This window comes from Trichechus manatus, unplaced genomic scaffold, assembly GCF_000243295.1.
Source record: "Trichechus manatus latirostris isolate Lorelei unplaced genomic scaffold, TriManLat1.0 scaffold00004, whole genome shotgun sequence".
Classification (NCBI taxonomy): domain Eukaryota; kingdom Metazoa; phylum Chordata; class Mammalia; order Sirenia; family Trichechidae; genus Trichechus; species Trichechus manatus.
In genome coordinates this window covers 16,113,353-16,129,254 of record NW_004443940.1, presented here as the reverse complement: position 1 = coordinate 16,129,254, position 15,902 = coordinate 16,113,353, and positions in this window count along the sequence as shown.

Below are 15,902 nucleotides of genomic sequence, written 5' to 3'. Positions count from 1 at the left end.
CAAGCTAATTAGTTACCAAATCTCGTTTCTCCTTTTATTAAAAATAAATAAATAAAAGGTATTTCACATCTGCCACTTTGTTTCCTTACCGCAGTTTTGGCCTGTATAACCCCATGTCTGAATAAATAATAGCAATAGTTTTCTCTGTTTTCAAGAAGATACTATTAATATATGCTGTCTTATAAGGAGTGGATATTTTATGCAAAATACTTAATGTACATAATTTGTAAAGATTGTGATGCGTTAAAGATGGACGCTATCTCCTTCTGCAGATTGAGTGAGGCTCAGAGAGGTTGGGTTCGTTAGCTTTCTGAAGACCACACGGGTGTGACATGGAAGAGCCTGGGTCTGAACCTAGGTTCTTCTGACTCCAGAGCCCATGCCTTTCCTTGAGTGATTCCCTTTCTGGTCTCTTCAACTTCAAATCCATCTGGCACATAATCATCCTGGATAACATTTCTAAGTTTCACTTTTAAATAACCTGACCTATAGTTAGCGTTCACTCACTACGTGCTGAATGAATGAATGCCTTGCACATATGACTCCTCTAATTAAGCACTGTTTTAACAGCTTTCTTGAGGTATAAATGACATACAAAACACTGCACATCATATTTAAAGTATAATATAATCAGTTTTGACATATGTACACTCATGAAATTATTACCATAATCAAGATAATGAACGTACTCGTCACTTCCAAAAGTGGCCTGGTGCCCCTTTGTAGTTCTTCACTCCCAGTCTTCCCCATCCCCACCCTCCTCCCTATCCACCATGATTCCCAGGAAAACACTGATTTGCTTTCTGTCACTATAGATTAGTTTACATTCTCTAGAATTTTGTATAAATGGAATTATACAGTGTGTATTCATTTTTTTCTGACTTCCATCAGTCAGTATAATAATTTTGAGGTGCACCCATGTTCTTGCATGTATTAATAGCTTATTGCTTTTTATTGCTGAGCAGCATTCCATTGGGCCCCTGGGTGGCACAAATGGTTTGTTCTGAACTACTAAGCTAAAAGTGGACAGTTCAAACCCATTCAGCTGTACCATGGAAGAAAGTCCTGGCAATCTACTTCCACAAAGATTACAGCCAAGAAAACCCCATGGAACAGTTCTACTTTTTTTTTTTTAATTGTATTTTAGATGAAGGTTTACAGAACAAATAATTTCTCATTAAACAGTTAGTACACATATTGTTTTATGACAACGGTTAACGACCCCACGACATGTCGACACTATCCCTTCTCAACCTTGGATTCTCTGTTACCAGCTTTCCTATCCCCTCCTGCCAGTCCTTGGAAACAGTTCTACTTTGTAACACATGGAGTTGCTGTGAATCAGAATCCAGGCAACAGCAAAAGGTGTTTTGGTTTTGGCATTCCATTGGGAGTTCCTGGCTAGAGAAAATGATTAACGTGCTCAGGTTGGATGGAAGGTTGGCTGTTCACGTCCACTCAGATATGCTGCTGAAAAAAGCCCTGGCAATCTTATTTGGAAATATCAGCCACTGAAAACCCTATGGAGCACAGTTCTACTCTGACACACATGGGGTTGGTAAGAGTCAGAATTGACTTCATGGCAACTGATTGGTTAACTGAGTAGTATTCCTTTGTGTGAATACATCACATTTGTTGACTCATTCACCTGATGAGAGACACTTTAGTTGTTTACAGTTTTTAGCTACTACAAATAAGCTTTTATGAACAGTCATGTACAAGTCTATGTCTGGACATATGCCTTTGTTTCCTTTGGATACATGTCTAGGAGTGAAATGACTAAATCATGTCGTAGGTGTAAGTTTAACCGTTTAAGAAACAGGAAAACTGTTTCCCAAAGTAGTTTTACCATTTTGCATCCTCACTAGTAGCGGATGAGAGTTCCAGTTGCTCTGCATCCTTGCCAATACTTAGTATGATCAGTTGTTTCCTTTTTTTTTTTTTTTAAATATCAGCTATTCTAAAAGGTGTGGTAATACCTCATTGTAGTTTGAATTTGTATTTCCCATTTCCCAGTTGACTAATGAAGAACGAACAAATCTGTCTTGGAAGAAGTACAACCAGAATACTCCCTAGAAGCAAAGATGGCAAGATTTCATCTCACATACTTTGGACATGTCATCAGGAGGGACCATTCCCTGGAGAAGGACCTCATGCTTGGTAAGGTAAAGGGTCAGCAGTAAGGAGGAAGACCCTCAATGAGCTGGATTAACACAATGGCTGCAACAACGAGCTCAAGCATAACAAGAATTATGAGGATGGCACAGGACCAGGCAGTGTTTCGTTCTGTTGTACATAGTGTCGCTGAGTCCGAACTGATTCGACAGCACCTAACAACAACAACGACAATGACCAATGGTGTCAAACATCTTTTCACGTATTTTTTGTCAGCCATATGTTGTTTATGGCAAAGTGTCTGCTCAAAACTTTTGCCCATTGTTTTGACTGAGTCATTTGATTTTTTTTATTATAAAATTTGAGAGTTCTTTGTATTGTGGATACTAGTTCTTTGTCAGATATGTGATTTGCAAATATTTTCTCCTACTCTGTCTTGTCTTTTCATTTACAACGTCTTCCAAAGAACATAATTTTTTAATTTTAGTGAATTTAAATTTATAAAATTTTTGTTTAATGAATCATGTTTTGTTGTTATAGCTAACAAATCTTGGCATAACACAAGTTTACAAAGATTTTCTCCTATTTCTTTTATAAACATTTTATTTATTTATTTATTGTAAATGAATATTCAAAAATTCCAGCATTACTTATTGAGCAGAGTATCCTTTTTCTATTGAATTGCCTTTGCACCTTTGTTGATAATCAATTGACCATATATGGACAGATTTATTTCTAATCTCTCCATTCAGTTCCAATGATTTATTTGTCTATGTTGATGTCAGCGTCACACTGTCTTGATCATTGTAGCTTTTTAATAGATCTTGAAGGCAAGTTGTCTAAATTCTCCAACTTTCTTGAATGTTTCCAAAGTTGTTTTTGTCCTTTGCATTTCTATATGAATTTTAGAATCAGCCTGCCAAATTCTTCAAAACTCTTCTGGGATTTTGATTGAGATTGTGTTGACTTTATAGATTCATTGGGGGATAATTTATACCTTAATAATATAGAGTTTTCCAGTATATGAACATGGTATATCTCTTCATTTACGTAGGTCTTCTTTAATTTCTCCAGCAATATTTTGTAGTTTTCACGTACAGGTTTTGCACATCTTTTGTCTGATTTATTCTTAAGTATTTCATATTTTGATAGTAATGTAGCTTTGGTGGCACAGTGGTTAAGCACTTGGCTATTAACCAAAAGTCGATGGTTCAAACCCACCAGCTGCTCCACAGGAAAGATGTGGCAGTCTGCTTCCATAAAGATTTGTTGTTGTTGTTGTTGCTGTTAGGTGCTGTCAAGTTGGTTCTGACTCACAGTGACCCTATGTACAGTGAGGCACTGCCTGGTCCCACACCATTGTCATAATTTTTGCTATGTTTGAATCCATTGTTGCAGCCAGTGTGTCAATCCATCTTGTTGAGGGTGTTTCTGTTTTTCCCAGACCCTCTATTTTACCAAACATGATGTCCTTCTCCAGGGACTGCTTCCTCCTGATAACATGTCCAAAGTACATGAGACAAAGTCTCGCCATCCTCACTTCTAAGGAGCATTCTGGCTGTACTTCTTCCAAGACAGGTTTGTTCATTCTTCTGGCAGTCTATGGCATATTCAGTATTCTTTCCCAACACCATAATTCAAAGACATCAATTCTTCTTCAGTCTTCCTTTTTCATTGTCCAGCTTTCACATGCATATGAAGCGATTGAAAATACCATGGCTTGCGTCAGGCACACCTCAGTCCTCTAAGTGACATGTTTGCTCTTAACACTTTGAAGAGGTCTTTTGCAGCAGATATGCCCAATGCAATACGTTGTTTGACTTCTTGACTGCTGCTTTCATGGGCATCAATTGTGGATCCAAGTAAAATGTGAAACCATAAGGGGCATTTCTACTCTTTCCTATTGGGTCAATATGAGTTGGAATCAACTTGACGGCAATGGGTTTGGTTTTTTGGTTTGGTAGATGGTATTGATTCTTTAAATTCAGTTTATGATTATTGTTTAGTACATAGAAATACAATTGATTTTTGTTTTGCAATCTACAAGCTTGTTGAACTCACTGATTATTGTAGTGGCTTTTTAGGAGATTTCATAGGATTTTCTATGATGACTACTACACTATCTGTTAGTAATGAAAGTTTATTTCTTCCTTTCAAATCTGGATACCTTTTGTTTCTTTTTCTTGCATTATTCACTGGCTAGAAACTCCAATATTATTAAGTGTAAGTGATGAGAGTAGACAGGCTTGTCTTATTCCTGATCTTAGGGGAAGAGTTTCCAGTGTTTCAGCTTGAAGTATGTTGTTTGCTGTAGGATTTTGTTTGTTTGTTTTTCTTTTTGTTTTTGTAAATTTCCTTTATTTCTTGTTCCCTTCAATTTCTGCTTTAATGAGAGGTGTATCACATATACATATATTCCCATAAATATTTTTGAACTTTGTCAAATACTTTTTCTCTATCAAGTCTTGGTTTTTGAATTTCAAAACTCAGTGTTACCTAAACAATTCATGAACTTATAAAAAGAATTCATGTACTTATAAAATAGATTTTGCAGAAAAGTCTGCTACTTCCCCACCCATCCTGGGGATTGCTGATTGACTGAGAAGAAGAAAGGATGGATGGGGCAGAAAAAGGAAAGCAAACCTGAAAGGCAATTTGGGCAGGAGCTACTTCTCCTTCCAACCTCAGATCTAATGTCTGGGAGCTTTCTGGAATCATGAACTGGCCAGTGTTCTATCTTATCTAGCTATCTATCTACTTGTTTATTATTTTATGCTTTTGACATCTTTTTAGTTGATTTTGCTTTTACTGTTATTTACTTTATCATTTTACTGGTTAGGTGGATTTTTTGCTTTTACTTTTTATTTAATGCCATCTAGTTTTTCATTACTTACTTTAAATTTAAAAAAACCCTTCTACATTTTAGAGAATTTTTATCTTGTCTGTTCAATCTTGAATTTAATGATTTTGTAATTTTTATTAATCCTTAACTCATTTGAAAATTTCAAGCAAGAATCATTGACTTGAGGATAGCATCTATGAGAACTCTATTGATTAAGTAGAGATGTCTGAGAGACTTTCCCTCTCCATTTCTCTCTGGTTGAGTCTTCATACCCATCCCAATATTTTTCAGGGCTATAGCTCCACATAACTTAGGAAGAACCACTCAAAATTGTATTCTATATAAATGGCAAAAGGAAACTGCTCCAGGAATTCTATCCCAAACAACACAAAGTGAATGACACTGTCTGATTGTGTAATAAGTGATACTGCCCAGCACCTTCCAAAGATGCCATACATAGTTCTCATTTTTTTAAATGATTTTTTAATTGTTGTAAAAATATAAAGAAATAACATTTGTCAATTCAACATTTTTCACTTGTACAATTTAATAAAACAAATTACATCAATAATGTTGTGCAACCATCACTATCTTTTGCCAAATTTTCCATCCCCATAAACAAAAACTCAAGTGTTACCTAAGCAATGATTTCCCCCTTTTCCCATCCCTTCTGGCCCAGGTAACCAGTATTAAACTCTAATCTCTATTGGTTTTGTTTCTAGGTGTCATCGAGTCAGTTACGACTCATAGTGACCTATGCACAACAGAATGAAACACCGCTCAGTCCTGTGCCATCCTCACAATCGTTGTTATGCTTGAGCTCATTGCTGCAGCCACTGTGTCAATTCATCTCATCGAGGGTCTTACTCTTTTTCATTGACCCTCTACTTTACCCAGCATGATGTGCTTCTCCAGGGTCTGGTCCCTCTATACCTTTGCCTATTCTAGGTATTTCACATTAGTGAAGTCACACAACGTCTGTCCTTTTGTGATTGACTAATTTCACTCAGCATAATGATCCGAAGTTTCATTTATGTTGTGGCATGTAGCAGGACTTCATTTTTATGGCAGAGTCATATTCCCTTGTATGTATGTACCATGTTTTATTTATCTATTCATCTATTGGTGGATATTTAGTTTGTTTGCACCTTCCTGATGTTGTGACTAGAAGTACAGTGAACATTGGGGTACGTCTGTCTGTTTGTGTTGCCACTTTCAAGTCTTTTGGATATATACCTAAGAGTGGAATTGCTGGGACATATAGTAGCTTTATATTTAACTTTTTGAGGAACGGCCATATCATTTTCCAGAATGACTGTACCATTTTGCATTCCCATTAGCAAGGGATGAGGGTTCGATTTCTCCACATCCTCACCAACTCTTGTTAGTTTCCATTTTTTAAAAAATCCTGGCCATCCTAGTGAGAATAAAGTGATATCTCATGGTTGTTTTGATTTGCATCTCCCTAACGGCTAATGATGTTGAACATCTTTTCAGGTGCTTGTTGGCCATTTGAATATCCTCTTTGGTGAAATGTCTATTCAAATCCTTTGCCCATTTTTCATTTGGGTTGTTTATCTTTTTCTTGTTAAGTTATAGGAGTTCTTTGTATATTCTGGATATTAAACCCTTATCTGATATATGGTTCCCCAAAATTTAAACTCTAGTTGCACAGACCAATCTCCCTTTCCAAAGATCACATTAATTCTGCATTCAGTCACAGCACAGCTGAACCATTGAAAAAATGTTGCCTTTTCATACCACAAATCATCTAATGCCTTCACAAGGATATGAATTATTTAAATTGATGATCTGTATTCTGTACAACCACTGGATATCAGTTAAATATATGGTTCCATAATAAAAGAAGAACTTGAATGGGAAGTTTCCTCCCAGAAAAGGGCTCTCAGATACCTCCTTTGTTTGTTTATTTCATTTTTTTTTTTTTTTGGTAATTTCCAAAAATTTACATTTTTATTTTTTAAAAAATGGATAAAATGCAGAATAGCAGTGTAAGAATATAAGACTATAAACAGACACAATAAAAATTAAATAGCATATGTCACAAATTTAATAATGACCTAAATTGTCTTAAAGATAAATAGCTGTCAATAGATGCTTCCTCCAGGAAAGATTAAAGTAAAATTCTCTTAAATGTATAGCCTGAAGGTGAAAAAGAAGTTACTAGAGCTGGGATGAAACTCAATGGTGTTGTCAGGATAAAGGCTACTCTACCTGTGATGAACCATCAGCTATAAACAACAACAACAAAATCATAATCTCATTGAATCCTAGTCCAGCTTCATTCCATAACCATGAACTATAGCCTCCTGCAGAGTAGCTCTGATTGTAAGCGAACTGAGGGCAAGCCCGTCTATTCTTGCTCACCTCCCGAAAAGAGAAGACAAATATGAACATGTTTCACTCTCTGCAAAGTAGCATACACTGCTTTCTCCTTAGAGCTTACACTCACTAATCCAATGAAGTTCTTAACAAGTAAGCTTTCCAAACACCCTATTCGAGGCTCATACCTGTGAGGCCCCATGCCCTTTGTGGGATCATCCAAGTGACACACTCATTAATTGCTTATATATCTCATTTTCTCCTGAAATTTTATCCCTTTCCAAATGGATATAGCTCTGTGCTAGGGTCTGTGGAAAATACTCTAAAGATGAGTGATGAGTTTCTTCCTCTTTAAAAATGCACAGTGTTGATGGACAGAAAGATTTACACAAATGAAAGATATGCAAATAGAGATGTAATAGAATCGGGTAGTCAATACTCTACAGCTATGGGAATGTGAAGGAAAGAGAGAAGAATGTGAGCTGCGAAGGTTTTCTGGAAAAGGTGATACTTAGCATGTCCTAGAGGGCAGATTAGGGTTCGGATTGCCGGGAGTCCTCCAAATACTGAGACCATATCACTTGTTCATTTTAAGCACAATGCAAGAAACCCAGTATATCCAGCAATAGTAGAATTCATTTTTGATTCTCTCCCCACGTTCTTCTCCTTAGAGTCTAAATAACAAACAGTAGCAGGGAGGGGCAGGTAGTGATGCATTTGATTTTACGGTCCTCTTATTTATCCCTCCAATGCTAGATCTGTAGTGTGGCACTGGTCAACAAAGGTTTAATGTGTGCCATCTATGTGCAAGTCAGTGGTCTGTATGTTTTGAATAGAGCAGGGAACAAAGACAGACAAAGTACCTATCCCCTTGGAGCTTACATTATGGTAAGAGGAGACCATGATAAAAAAAAAGAGTGTATATAGATATAAATAGATATACATGAACATATACCTATTGAGAGACGTGTTTATGGAGTAGAATGCAATAGATGAATATATTTTAAAAACTTACATTTATATGTATGTACATAAATAAACATTTATATTTAAATATCTAGAGTAGTGAGTGCTATGGAGAAAATTAAAGCAAGGAAACATAGGGATCATATGTGAGGGAAGGAATTTTTAATCAGATGGTCAGGGAAGAAGTTGCTGAGAAGACAACATCTGAGCAGTGACGTGGCAGAGGAGGAGTGAGCCATGAGGATATCTGTAATAAGACCATTACAGGAAGAAGGATGAGCAAGCACAAAGGCCCTGAGTTAGAACTATGCTTGATATTTTCAAGGAAATTGAATTCACATTGTGAAAGACTCATATTGCCTGGTGTGCGGTGAATAGAAGATAGGGTTGCAAGTATAGAAACAGGGAAATTAGTCAAGAAGCTGCAAGAAGCAGAAGTAGGCAGGCAAGGGATGGTGGTGGCTAGGATAGTGATCTACCACTAATTTGTCAGTTTATCATACTATGGTGGCTTGCGTGTTACTGTGATGCTAGAAGCTATCCTGTTGGTATTTCAAATACCAACAGGGTTACCCATTGTGGACAGGTTTCAGCACAGCTTCCAGACTAAGACAAACTGGGAAGAAGGGCCTGGCGATCCACTTCTAAAAAGTAATTGGCCAGTGAAAATCTTATGAATAGCAGTGGAACATTGTCTGACATAGTGCCAGAAGATGAGCCCCTCTGGTTGAAAGATACTCCAGATATGACTGGAGAAATGCTGCCTCCTCAAAGTTGAGTCATCCTTAATGATGTGTATGGAGTAATGCTTTCAGGACCTTCATTTGCTGATGTGGCATGTCTCAAAATGAGAAGAAAGAGCTGTAAACATCCATTAATAATCAGAACGTGGAATGTAAGAAGTACAAATCTAGAAAAATCAGAAGTCATCAAAAAATGAAATGGAATGCATAAAGGTCAAAATCCTAGTCATTAGTGAGCTGAGATGGACTGGTATTGGCCATTTTGAATCAGACAATCATATGGTCTACTATGTAGGCAATTGCAAATTGAAGAGGAATGGTGTTGCATTCATCATCAAAAAGAATGTGTCAAGATCTATCCTGAAGTACAATCCTGTCAGTGATAGGGTAATATCCATAAGCCTGTAAGGAAGACCAGTTAATACTACTATTATTCAAATTTACAAACCAACCACTAAAGCCAAAGATGAGGACATTGAAGATTTTTACCAACTTTTGCAGTCTGAAATCGATGAAACATGCAATCAAGATGAATTTATAATTACTGGTGATTAGAATTCAAAAGTTGGAAACAAGAAGGATCATTAGCTGGAAAATATGGCCTTGGTGATAGAAATGAGGCTGAAGATCACATGATAGAATTTTGCAAAACCAATAACTTCTTCATTGCAAATACATTTTTTCAACAATGTAGATGACAACTACACACAAGGACCTCACCAAATGGAATGTGCAAGAATCAAATCAACTACATCTGTGGAAAGAGCCAGTGCAGAAGCTCAATACCATCAGTCAGAACAACGCCAGGGGCAACTTCGGAACAGAACGTCTATTGCTTATATGCAAGTTCAAGTTGAAGCTGAAGAAAATTAAAACAAGTCCATGAGAACCAAAGTATGACCTTGAGTATATACCACCTGAATTTAGAGACCATCTCAACAATAGATTTGACACATTGAACACTAATGACTAAAGCCAGACAAGATGTGGGATGACATCAGAGACATCATACAAGAAGAAAGCAAAAGGTCACTAAAATGAATGTCAAAAGAGACTCTAAAACTTGCTCTTGAAAGTAGAATAAGTAAAGCAAAAGGAAGAAATGATGAAGTAAAAGAGCTGAAGAGAAGATTTCAGAGGGCAGCTTGAGAAGACAAAGTATTATAATGAAATGCGAAAACACCTGGAGTTAGAAAACAAAAAGGGAAGAACACACCAGGTATTTCTCAAGCTGAAAGAACTGAAGAAAAAATTCGAGCCGCAAGTTTCTACATCGAAGGATTCTTTGGGCAAAATATTGGACGACTCAGGAAGCATCAAGAGAAGATGGAAGGAATACATAGAGTCACTCTACCAAAAAGAACTGGTTGACGTTCAACCATTTCAGGAGGTAGCATATGATCAAGAATGGCATATAAGTTGTTAAGTCCAAGCTGCACTAAAGGTATTGGCAAAAAACAAGGCTTGAGGAATTGATGAGATACCAATTGAGATGTTTCAGCAAACAGATGTGACACTGGAAGGACTCACTTGCTTGTGCCAAGATATTTGTAAGGCGGCTACCTGATCAACCAAGTGGAAGAGATCCATATTTGTGCCCATTCTAAAGAAAAGTGATCCAACAGAATGTGGAAATTATGGGCCAATATCATTGTATTACACACAAGTAAAATTGTGCTAAAGATCATTCAAAAACAGTTGCAGCAGTACATCAACAACGAACTACCAGAAATTAAAATGGATTCTGAAGAGGATGCAGAACAAAGGATATCATTGCTGATGTCAGATGGATCTTGTCTAAAAGCGGAGACTACCAGAAAGATATTTACCTGTGTTTTATTGACTGTGCAAGTGTATCCGACTGAGTGGATCATAATAAATTATGGATAACGTTTTGAAGAGTGAGAATACCAGAACACTTAATTGTGCTCCTGAGGATTCCGTACATAGACCAAGAGGCATTCTTTTGAACAGAACAAAGGGATATTGTGTGGTTTAAAACCAGGAAAGGTGTGCATCAGGGTTATATCCACCATACTTATTCAATCTGTATGCTGAGCAAATGATCTGAGAAACTGGACTATATGAAGAAGGATGCAGCATCAAAATTGGAGGAAGACTCATTAAACAGCCTGCGATATGCTGATGACACAATCTTGCTTGCTGAAATCGAAGGGGACTTGAAGCACTTACTGATGAAGATCAAAGGCTACAGCCTTCAGTATGGATTACATCTCAACATAAAGAAAATACGAATTCTAACAACTGGATCAATAAGCAACATTATCATAGACAGAAAAAATATTGAAGTTGTCAAGGATTTCACTTTACTTGAATACACAATCAACACACATGGAAGCAGCAGTTAAGAAATCAAACAACATATTGCATCTGACAAATCTGCTGCAAAAGACCTCCTTACAGTGTTAAAAAGCAGAGATATCACTTTCAGGACTGTGGTGTGCCTGCCCCAAGCCATGGTATTTTCAATCGCCTCATATGCATATGAAAGCGGGACCATGAATGAGGAAGACTGAGGAAGAATTGATGCATTTGAATTGTGGTATTGTTGAAGAATATTAAATATACCACGGACTGCCAGAAGAAAGAACAAATCTGTCTTGGAAGAAGTACAGCCAGAATACTCCTTAGAAGCAAGGATGGCTAGACTTCGTCTAACGTACTTTGGACATGTTATCAAGAGGAAACAGTGCCTGGAGAAGGACATCATGCTTGGTAAAGTAGAGGGTCAGCAAAAAAGGGGAAGACCCTCAAGGAGATGGATTGATACAGTGGCTGCAACAATGGGCTCAAACATATCAATTATTGTGAGGAAGGTGCAGGACCAGGCAGTGTTTAGTTCTATTGTACATAAGGTCACTATGAGTCAGAACCTGCTCAATGCACCTAACAACAGCACCTGGAGAGTGGTGGCTCAGTGGTAGAATTCTCACCTTCCATGTAGTAGACCCAAGTTGGATTCCCATCCAATGTACCTTATGCACAGCCACCACTCATCTGTCAGTGGAGGCTTGAGTGTTCCTGCTATGCTGAAAAAGGTTCAATGGAGTTTCCAGACTAAGAAAGACTAGGAAGAAAGACCTGATGCTCTAATTTGAAAACCAGCCAGTGAAAACACTATGGATCACAATGGTTTCATCCTGTTTTGCGTGAAGTCACCATGAGTCAGGGTTGACTAGATAACAGTTAACAACAACAACAGGATCAGGAGGATAGTGGTGGAGAATATGCATATTTTGACCCTAAGAAGCCCAATCTTTTTTTTTTTTTTTAACATTTTAATGTCTTTGAAAATGAGATGTGTCTTATAGTTGATGGCTCTTTACAATCACTATAGGCCAGTAAGCATAAAGATGTAGTTGCTCTTGTCTACACAGGTGCATATTTGATTTTGGATTTTCATTCTCCCACAATTGAATTACACGCCACTGGACATTTGGCAGTTCTGTTCAAAATTTGCAAGAAGTGGAGAATTTCATCATGAATACTCTTTTTATTCTTTTTTTATTGTTGTACTTTAAGTGAAAGTTTACAATTCATGTTAGTCTCTCATACAAAAATTTATACATACATTGTCATGTGACCCTAATTGCTCTCCCTGTACTGTGACAGCACACTCCTCCTTTCCACCTCTGATTTTCCATATCCATTCCACCTCTCTGCCGTCTAATCTCACCTCCAGACAGGAGCTGCCCATTTAGTCTCATGTATCTATTTGACCTAAGAAGCACGCTCTTCACAAGTATCATTTTACATCCCATAGTCCAGTCTAACCTTTGTCTGAAGAGTAGTCTTCGGAATGGTTTTAGTTCTGGGTTGACAGAGAGTTCGAGGACCATACTTTCTGGGGATCCTCCAGTCTCAATCAGACCATTAAGTCTGGTCTTTTTACTAGAATTTGAGTTCTACACCCTACTTTTCTCCTGTTCCATCAGAGACACTCTGTTGTGTTCCCCATCACGGCGGTCATTGGTGGTAGCCGGGCCCCATCTAGTTCTTCTGTTCTCAGGCTGATGCAGTTTCTGGTTTACATGGCCCTTTCTGTATCTTGGGCTGATACTTGCCTTGTGACTTTGGTGTACTTCATTCTCCAGGTGAGATGGGACCCATTGATGCATCTTAGATGGCTGCTCGCTAGCTTTTAAGACCCCAGACACCACTCACCAACGTGGGATGCAGAACATTTTCTTAATAAACTTTGTTATGCCAATTGACCTAGATGTTCCCTGAAACCATAGTCCCCAGACCCCTGCCCCTGCTACTCTGTCCCTCGAAGTGTTTGGTTGTATTCAGGAAACTTCTTAGCTTTGATTTAGTCCAGTTGTGCTGACTTCCCCTGTAGTGTGTGCTGTCCTTCCCTTCACCTAAGATAAATCTTGTCTAATCTCTAGTTAGTGAATAACCCTCTCCCTCCCTCCCCACCCTCGTAACCATCAAAGAATGTTTTCTTTTGTGTTTAAACCTTTTCTTGAGTTCTTATAATAGGGCTCATATGCAATATTTGTCCTTTTGTGACTGACTAAATTTACTCAGCATAAAGCCTTCCAGATTCCTCCGTGTTATAGGATGTTTCACAGATTCATCCTTGTTCTTTCTTGTTGCATAGTATTCCATTGTGTGAATATACCATAATTTGTTTATCCATTCATCCTTTGATTGGCATCTAGGTTGTTTCTATCCTTTTGCTATCATGAACAGTGCTGTAATGAACATGGGTGTGCATATATCTATTCCTGTGATGGCTCTTATTTTCTAAGATATATTCCAAGGGGCAGGATTGCTGGATCGTATGGTACTTCTATTTCTAGCTTTTTAAGGAAGCACCAAATCGATTTCCAAAGTGGGTGTACCATTTTACATTCCCACCAACAATGTATAAGTGTTTCAGTCTCTCCACAACCTCTCCAACATTTATTATTTTGTGTTTTTTGGATTAATGCTAGCCTTGTTGGGGTGAGATGGTATCTCATTGTGGGTTTGATTTGCATTTCTCTAATGGCTAATAATCATGAGCATTTCTTCATGTGTCTGTTAGCTGCCTCAATATCTTCTTTGCTGAAGTGTCTGTTCATATATTTGCCCATTTTTTAATTGGTTTGTCTTTTTGTTGTTGAGGTTTTGCAGTATCTTATAGATTTTAGAGATTAGACTCTGATCAGATTTATTGTAGCCAAAAATTGTTTCCCAGTCTGTAGGTTGTCTTTTTACTCTTTTGGCTACGTCTTTTGATGAGCATAAGTGTTTGATTTTTAGGAGCTCCCAGTTATCTAGTTTCTCTTCTGGTGTTTGTGCATTGTTAGTTATGGTTCATATTCTGTTTATGCCATATATTAGGGCTCCTAGCGTTGTCCCTATTTTTTCTTCCATGATCTTTATCATTTTTGATTTTATATTTAGGTCTTTGATTCATTTTGAGTTAGTTTTTGTGCATGATGTATGGGTCTTGTTTCAGTTTCTTGCATGTAGATATCCAGTTATGCCAGCACCATTTGTTAAAGAGACCATCTTTTCCCCAGTTAATGGTCTTCATTCTCTTGCAAATATTACCTGCTCATAGGTGGATGAATTTACTTCTGGATTCTCAATTCTGTTTCTTTGGTCTATGTATCTGTTGTTGTACCAGTACGAGGCTGTTTTGACCACTGTGGTGGTATAATAGGTTCTAAAATCAAGTAGTGTGAGGCCTCCCATTTTGTTCTTCTTCTTCAGTAATGCTTTACTTATCCAGGGCCTCTTCCCTTTCCATATGAAGTTGGTGATTTGTTTCTCCATCTCATTAAAAAATGCCGTTGGAATTTGGATCAGGATTACAGTGTCTCTGCAGATTGCTTTGGGTAGAATTGATATTTTCACAATGTTGAGTCTTCCTATCCATGAGCAAGGCATGTTTTTCCACTTACGCAGGTCTGTTTTGGTTTCTTGCAGTAGTGTCTTGTAGTTTTCATTGTATAGGTCTTTTACATCTCTGGTTAGATTTATTCCTAATTATTTTATCTTCTTGGGGGTTATTGTAAATAGTATTGATTTGGTGATTTCCTCTTCAAAGTTCTCTTTGTTGGTGTAGAGGAATCCAACCAATTTTTGTATGTCTATCTTGTATCCTGAAATTTTGCTGATATCTTCTATTAGTTCCAGTAGCTTTCTTGTGGATTCTTTGGGGTTTTCTATGTAAGATCATATCATCTGCAAATAGAAATGCTCTGACTTCTTCCCTACCATTTTGGATGCCGTTTATTTCTTTTTCTAGCCTAATTTCTCTGGCTAGGACCTCCAGCATAGTGTTGAATAAGAGTTGTGATAAAGGGCATCCTTGTCTGGTTCCTGTTCTCATTGGAATGCTTCCAGACTCTCTCCATTTAGGATGATGCTGGCTGTTGGCTTTGTATAAATGCCATTAATTATGGTGAGGAAATTCCCTGCTATTCCTATTTTGCTGACAGTTTTTATCATGAATAGGTGCTGGACTTTGTCAAATGCCTTTTCTGCATGGATTGATAAGATCGTGTGGTCCTTGTCATTTGTTTTATTAATATGATGGATTACATTGATTGTTTTTCTAGTGTTGAACCATCCTCGCATACCTAGTATAAATCCCACTTGATCTTGGTGAATTATTTTTTGATATGTTGCTGAATTCTATTGGCTAGAATTTTGTTGAGGAGTTTTGCGTCAAAGATCATGAGGGATATTGGTCTGTAAGTTTCTTTTTTTGTGGTGTTTTTTACCTGGTTTTGGTATCAGGGTTATGCTGGCTTCATAGAATGACTTTGGGAGTATTCCATCCTTTTCTATTCTCTGAAATACTTTTAGTAATAGTGGTGCTAACTCTTCTCTGAAAGTTTGGTAGAATTCTCTGGTGCAATCGTCCGGGC